The sequence below is a fragment of the Sciurus vulgaris genome, assembly GCF_902686455.1.
Source record: "Sciurus vulgaris genome assembly, chromosome: 14".
Lineage (NCBI taxonomy): Eukaryota > Metazoa > Chordata > Mammalia > Rodentia > Sciuridae > Sciurus > Sciurus vulgaris.
Window position 1 is genome coordinate 16,237,483 of NC_136475.1, and position 8,212 is coordinate 16,245,694.

Here is an 8,212-nt window from a genome sequence, read left to right on the forward strand (position 1 = left end):
AGAGGGAATAGCAAATAATTCCTCTTTTCATGGGATCAGGCATTTAAACAAGTAACCATGATAAAAATGTACCAGAAAGTATCAAAGAAAATATATAGTTCTCACTATTTTAGGATTTCATAGGCCAATAAAATCTTAGCAATAAAAATATCATTCTGAATCTGAGACCTTCTGAAATAATTAAAGAAAAAAAATCTTCCACGCTCCTTCCAGGACCATGATTCTGCCTTAGACAAATTAAATCCTTAGACAAATTAAAACACATATAAACACAGGGAAAGGTTGCTTGGAGCTTCATGGCAAGGTTTAGTTTAATAACCTTAATACATTAGGAGATTTTATCAGTCAATAAAAATTTTTTAAATTTATAAAACCCATTGTATCTGCAGTTAGATTCTCAATATTATTGAGATATTATTTTTTGTTTCTAGCTGTTGTTGATTCCTCACTATTTTAAAACTATACTATGCCTTGAACCTAAACTAAGCCTTAAACCTATGCTAAGCTCTGGCTATTGTATCTTTTATAATTTAAAAAAAACATCTTTTGAAATTTAAAAAAATAAATTTCTTTAATTTTCCATACCAAAAAATATTTAATAAAACCCACATTTTACCAAAAGAAATGTGAATGATCAAAAATTACATGTAGGGGCTGGGGAGATAGCTCAGTAGGTAGAGTGCTTGCCTTATAAGCACAAGGCCCTGGGTTCGATCCCCAGCACCAAAAGAAAAAAAAATTACATGTAAATAGGCTAATATTATTTTTATAATAAAAATGCATTTTAGATACTATTTTATGATTTTTTTCATCTATCTAATTGACAAGAATCAGAAAGACTTGCAATGCTTGGTGTCTGAGTAAATGAGTTAATTCTCCAGGACTATAATTGATGGGAGGGTCAAATCAAAGAGGAATCCTGTTTTGCTTCACCCAGGTCCATCAGTCCTGTGGCATCTGCTAAGAGAGCCTCTAACACTGAGTATAAAAGACCAACTGTAAAAATGAAACGGGGGTTTTAAAAGGCCTGCCAAGCAGATAACATTGCACTTTCTGAAAATGGGCTAAAATGCCATCAGATAACCTTCTTGGTAAAATGGATTGTTATCAGTTAGATTTTTGTCCAAAATTCTCAGTAAATGTCAACACTGAAAGAAGTAAGAAGTACAAACTCTGAACAAAAGATACTTTAAGAATATCTCCATGCAACCCCCTCACTTCACCAATGGTGACAGTGAGGCCTGGTGACAGGATGGCTAACTCGTGAGACACTCAGGGACAAATTCAGTGCAGTGAACTTGACTTTTGATCTTCCATGCTCCTTTCAGGACTACTGTGCTGCCCTGGGGATTTCTGACCCTCTAATCTTTAGAAAAATCACTAAAATTCTCTATAAGTCATGGATATCCTATCTCTAAAAAGGGTAGATGAACAAGCTTTTAAGTGTCATAAATAAGATAATATTTTTTTTAAATTAGCTTAGTGTCTGGCAATAGTAAACCCTTAATAACTGTTAGATTCAGATTTTAAAGACCTTTTCCCCAACTAACTATAGACTAACTATTCTGGAGCAGAAGTTATACTAGTTAAGTTAGTAATTACTCTTCTTCTCCCATAGCAGAAATAAGAACAAATGGGAGAGTTGAAGAATGGCTAGTGGGTGGTAGAAACTTACATGGTGATTTTAAGGAGGAAATCACTTCAGTGCTTACTCTAATAAGAGTGAAGGAGATAAAATTTAAGTGCCCATAATTAAAGCACAGAATCTGTAGTCTAGCAAATGAACTTAGGAAAAGAAACAAAGAGGGACAGGCCTGAGGCCTGAACATACCTAAACAAGCCTAAAATAAGACTGCCAAAGCATCAAAAACTAACTGGCCATGGAGGATAAACAATCTCCACAAGGCCATGGACCATCTGGTGTCACCCACTTTCCCCCTTCTTCCCTTTTCTTTAAGGTTAACTTGACCCCTGCTAACCAAAATAAACTGCCCTACCACATTGCTGGAATGTCAATTTGCACGTACTACTTGCTGACATAATCAATGTAGTCATGTGCCCGCTTATGTTTGAATCAGCCAATTATGTGTACCCCGCCAAACTCCCTAACTTTTCCTATATAAACCCCTGATTTCTGAGCCTCGGGATCGACTCCTCTATCTCCTGCGTGAGATACGTGTTGGCCCGGAGCTCCGTTATTAAAGTGCCTCGTGCTTTTGCATCAAGCCGGTCTCTCGTGTTTCCTGGAGCACGCCATCCTGAGACTCGAGTAAGGGTCTTCCTTTTGGGGGGTCCTACAAGAGCACAAAGATTTTGCTCTTTACCTAAGCATAGGATAATCTCTGCTTCTGCAAGCTACATATTTATCCTAATGCTAAAACTATACCAGAATAATATTTTAAACTAATAAATCCTATAGGCAGAGATAACGTATTGCCTGTAAAAGATATGCCAAGCTTCTTGGCTAACCTATCACTATCATCTCGCACCTATTAGCACAAGTGTGCCAGAAACAGTGCAGATTCTCCTCTAGTGACTGCAAGATGGCATTGGGCTGAGCCAGCTTCATCCTTAAGGATGAGGCCCACAGTCAGGAAATGGCAGGGCAGTGAGCTAGAAGGAGCTGGGGATTCCAAGAGACCTCGAGAGGGAGACCCGTCTACAGTCCCTAGAGCACTTGTCTATCCAAGCCCTGCTACACGAGAGAGAAATAAAGTTTGGTCTTGATTAAACCACGCTATTTTAAGTCTCTACTTTCAACACTGACTAATGCAGAAGGCATCGGGTATACAGTGACTAGGGAGTGCTAATCCAGGCTAACGACAGGAAGGACAGTGTGCCTGGGGTGTGTTTACAATCTCCTCCGAAGTAAACTTGTGCAGGCGCCAAGGTAACCACGGAGATGATCAAAATGGGAAGCCGAAACTAATTTTGAATGTTTCATTTTCTCTTCTTCTTTGTGACTTCTCATTCTCCTTCCCAACTAGCCTTTTGAACTTCTGTTACTTGACAGAGCCTTTTCATGGTGCAGATACATCACTTAATTCTTGCCATAAAATCCTGAATGCTTCTTTAGCTTGTAACACCCTTGCCCATACTCTGCAAAGGAGCCTGCTTTCCTCACTGCATTTGTTTGGGGCACAAGCATCTTGGTCCTAAGATCCAGGTGGAATGCAGTAGTTATGTGAATAGATATATGACAGTAATCACCATCTTTAAGTAGCACCTGGGGCTTTTCTAACTCAGTACATTATGTCGACTTCAAGTGGATTTAGCCTTCAAGTCTAAACATGTGATGAAATAAGAAGTATGCACAATTTCATATTCAATATGACTTGTCAATAGAATGACTTTGAATTTGTGACAAAAAGCAAGACAAATCCATGAGGGTATCCATAAGCAACTATGTCACTTTTCAATAACGATTCAGAATTTCGGAGTAGCCAGGTGGGGTGGTGGATGCCAATAATCCCAGCAGCTCAGGAGGTTGGGACAGGAGGATCACAAGTTGAAGGCCAGACTTGGCAAATTAGCAAGGTCCTAAGCAATTTAGAGAGACCCTGAATCAAAACAAAAATAAGCAAATAAAAAGGGAAGGCTGGCTGGAGCTCAGTGGTAAAAGTGCCCCTGGGTTCAATGACAGTACCAAAAAACGTGAAAAAATTTTGAAGCACACAGAATGCAAGATTCATGTCTAGTCCCTTGATATTTATACCTGGACAGAAAGATACATGCACATACATGAAACAAGACTCAAAACCATGGTATGATAATTTTATGTGAGGGAATTTTAATATATTTGAAGTTTTGCATATGTAATGCCTAAAAACTTGACCTATTAAATAGAATAATAGTTTTGCAACTCCTTTTTAAAAGAATAATTGATTTAGACTTACAATTTTAGTGGAATCCTCAATAAGATGTACAAAACTTAAGCTTATATGTAGCATCGGAATTCCTAAGAGAACTTAACTCTGTAAGAATTAATTCACTACTTGGAAAGGTTTTAGTCAAAATATTTAAGAAAAAAATACTCCCAAACACAGTAAGTTTATAAATGCATTTTAAAATATTTAAAAATATTTACCAACTTTGTAAAGAGGCAGCTATATGTTAAAGTTCATTAAAATGTGCTAGACCTGGGCTGGGGAGATAGCTCAGTTGGTAGAGTGCTTGTCTTGTGTGCATAAGGCCCTGCGTTCAATCCCCAATACCGCAAAAAAAAAAAAAAAAAAAAAAAAAAAAAAATGTGCTAGACCTATAAATGGCAGATAATTTTTAAGGTGGTCTTCAACCTGTCATAATCTAGATTTTAAAATTTCTAACTTTGGCAAAATTAATATTAATTTCAAAATTAAAATAAATCCATGAATCATCTTTCCTAACCTTAAAATTTCCCAGGGAGTCACTTGAAATTCATCTGACAGAGCTCTCAGGATAGTCACAGGATTTAGCTACCTGTCCCCATATCTCATCACTATAAATTCAGAGATAAGCCTAATTCCCTAGTGTTTACTGTGGGACTGATTGAAAGAAGCACACGGAGCCACAGTCCAAAGCAAATCACCGGAGAAGTTCCATTTTATTTTAAAAATGCACAACTTATATAGGGCCGGGAAGAGGCTGATTGGTTGGGGCATGAAACGGGGTGAGAGTTGATTGGGTGAGCCTTGTTGCTAGGGGTCTGGGCAGGGTGTCAAGCACCGATTGGGTGCAAGTTCTCCATGGGAAGAACTTACGAGGAGTAAAATCAGGAAGAGAAGCTCGGCCAGTGCCATGTTGGCACCTGGGGGGGGGGTACCTTATACTGATTGCTGTGACCCCCACAGCTCAGCAACACCCCGCTCCTGTGAATCAGTCAGAGCTGGTCTTAGGGAGGAGGGCTTCTTGGCCAACATGAAGGAAGCCTGCATGCACCATGTTTGTGACCGATGCTTTGTTAGAGCTGCACAGATTTACTTTGATAAACGTCTCCAGGGCTGGCTACGTAAAGCACTTGACACTTCTGCTGACAGGCAGTGCCTCTTCCTGAGAGTGTCACTTCACACTTCCCGTGGAAGTGCTTCCCCTTAGAACCAGTGGAGTTGCTCAGAGTCACCTAGACACTGTACTTTCCATCCCGGGGAAGACAGTACCTCACCCCAACTCTGTCCTAAGAGACTCCCTTCCTTGCTCTTCTGTCTCTTCCACTCTTTTCTCTGAGCATCTCCTCCACCCTCCCCTCCTGGCTGGTCTTGAGTACCCTCTCCTTCCCCTCCGGGGCCTGCCAACTATACTATTTGTCTTCCTTTCTTCAAGTTCTGGTCTTACTCTTTTCAAAGTTGACAAAAACTGCTGTCATATCTCTTGTCTTCTTTTCCCCCATAATTTTAACGGATGCATCCTAGTTGTACATAATGGTGGAATTTGTGGTCGCCTATTCACACATGCACACATGATAGAACAATATAATCCAGCCAATAGCATTCCCCGGTATTCCCCTTTCCCCTTCCACCTCCCCTCCCACCGTCCCTTTCCTTCTCTCTACTGATCTCCCCTTCTCCCAATCATATTTTCTTTTCCAATGAAAACAAAAATATTCTTTCTTAGTATGAATTCAGACTCCTGCTATAAATTTAACTGGATATTTACAAACTCTGAGAATATGATTGAGGCATATTCTGAGGATTCTGAGGAATATGATTGAGTCAGAGGCAGCAGGAAAGCACCAGAAAAGTTCAGTGCTGCAATGCATCAACTTGAATGTGGTTTCTTGGTTCTATCACTTATTAGAGAGAAGTGACCTTTCTGGATCTAAATCTGCAAATAGAGATAATGATGGTATTTACAGCACTCCTGACAGGATTAGTGAGGTCTTGCAGCATGTATGCGTCATAAAATTACACTTACTCAGTCATCAGGCGTGGCTCCTGTCTCAATGTCATTTCGCAAAGGAATTTTATGGAACCAGCCTAGGTGTCCCTGAATAGAGGATTGGATAAAGAAAATGGGGTTTCTATACACAATGAAGTTTTACTTAGCCATGAAGAATGGAATTATGTCATTGCCTGGTAAATGAATGGAACTGGAGAATATCATGCTGAGTGAAATAAGCCAGACTCAGAACGTCATGGACTGAATGTTCTCTCTCCAAGGAAGAATCCAGGGAGAAATTAGCCATTTTTTAAAAGGGTGGGGGATCTCATAAAAAAGAAAAGGCAGAGAAATGAGGGGGAAGGTGGAGACCTGGGAAAGGGGAGGAACAGCAGAATGAAATTAAATTAGTCACGGGTCTGTATGAACACATCAAGCGAAGTCCACTTTATGTATAACCATAATGCAACGATTAAAACTTGATCAATTAAAAAAACAAATTTCAAAGGATGAATATGAACTCTAAGGTCAAGAGAATGTTTATTCACTCATCACTTGTAGAACACATGCTGTTTTTCGCATGCCTCTCTTTCTCCCTCTGCCATCAGATGTGATTTGAGAGAACCCAGGAGGGCACCCAGTGACCACCACAGCTACTAAAGTCCCCCCACCCTGGGTTAAGGGCATGTCGCTGTCGAAATGTAGCTAGGTATGACAGACCCAACAGAGTTCCCTCGGTTCTCATTGTCGTTGGAGTGGCCACACAGACACTTGGTTTTCCTATCCAACATCTGGACGAGCGAGCTATCAGCAGGAAATGGGCTTCTAGAACAGTGTTTCGCAAGACGTGATTCCCACATCAAAGTCATCAGAGTCTCCTGCGGCTCTCTGAAAGTAGGAGGTTCCTAGCAAACTTCCACTTCCCAGTTGTGCCTCACGCCTCTCCCATGCTCGTATTGTCCAGAAACAAAGGGAAAGCATGGCCCTGGGAAGTTTAAGACTTGCAAATGGCAATGTCATTTTGAAGGAAGCTCTGAAGCTAAACCAACTTCCTCTTTTCCAAAGCCCTCAGCCCTCTCCCTAATTGGGAAGCAGTCCTCTTTCCCTCTCCGAGTGGTGTTACACAGGGTCGGGGGTCCTGGGGTGCTACAAGCACAATGGATTTCTAGTTCTAGCCAGTGTCGGTTGGCACGGTGACTTGGCATCCAGGGCCCCTGGAGGTAGGTCTCCCTGAGCAGAGCTAAACCGGAAGGAAGGTTGGGCCTTTCCTGACTCTGAGGTCATCTCACTGGGCCCTCAACAGGCCTTCGAAGATGTTCTGCATGCAGCCAGGAACAGAACCGATTGCAGGAATCGGTTGAGAAGTGCCTGGAGGGCCAGTGATTCCACCTGCATGCGGGAGCAAGTCTCTGGCAAGGTGGGTTCCTGCCTGGTTCCTCGCGGCTTCTGTCTTTGTGGACTTTGTTGGGCTGCTTGCTCTTCCTGAAGTTTCTCTGACCTCTTCCTCAGTGGGTTCCTGTCCACACAGGCCAAGGGTCCCTCTCCTGCTTCCTGACCCGCCCCATGCATGACCGGCAACTCTTCACTTCCACAGTGGTCTCCCTCTTGGTCTCGCCTTGCCCGCCTGCTCAAGTGCCCAACTGCATGCCCACCTGCCTGCAGACCAGCTTTCATCCTACCCCGCTCCGGTAACCACATAAACACACCTTCGGCTGTTCGGCTGCGCTGTCCTTCACCTCAGCCCACTCTTCCCTCCTTCCCATCCCTGGTCCCACCTCTCCGCATCGTATGGCCCCTGCCACGGCCTCCCTGCTTCTCATTTTCAGGTTTCCTTCATTAGACTCTCACTCCCAGTTCATGAGCACGTCCCAATCTTCTGCCTTCCTGCTCCAGGAATGCTGCGGCGCCTTGCCACCCCTGCACCAGGCACAAGGCTGGTGTCCCAGCTTCTGCTTTCTCATGACCCATTCCCTGCTTCACCCTGAGATCAGGTTGTCCCACCCAGCACTGTCCTAAAATTGTTCTCAGTGAAGTTTAGGGCCACTAGACACAAAATCCACTGGGCTCTTCTTGTCTCCATCCTCCTTAATTCTGCCTTTACCACATTGTCCTTTGGGTCACCTTTCTATCTAGGCTCCCAGGACTCTCTTCCAGAACAGTCCTATCAGAACAGTCAGGGTTCTACATTACCTGGGACTCTGTGATATTCTCTTGTAAAGGGGCCCATTTAAAATCAGAAGCCCCCCATTTTTCTTTCTATCCACCCCCAGCCTTTTGCTATTAATTGCTCCCTAGGCTATTTTCCCCAGGTCGCCTCCTCCAACTGAGAATGGAAGCTGATTGCCCCAAAAGTTCCAGG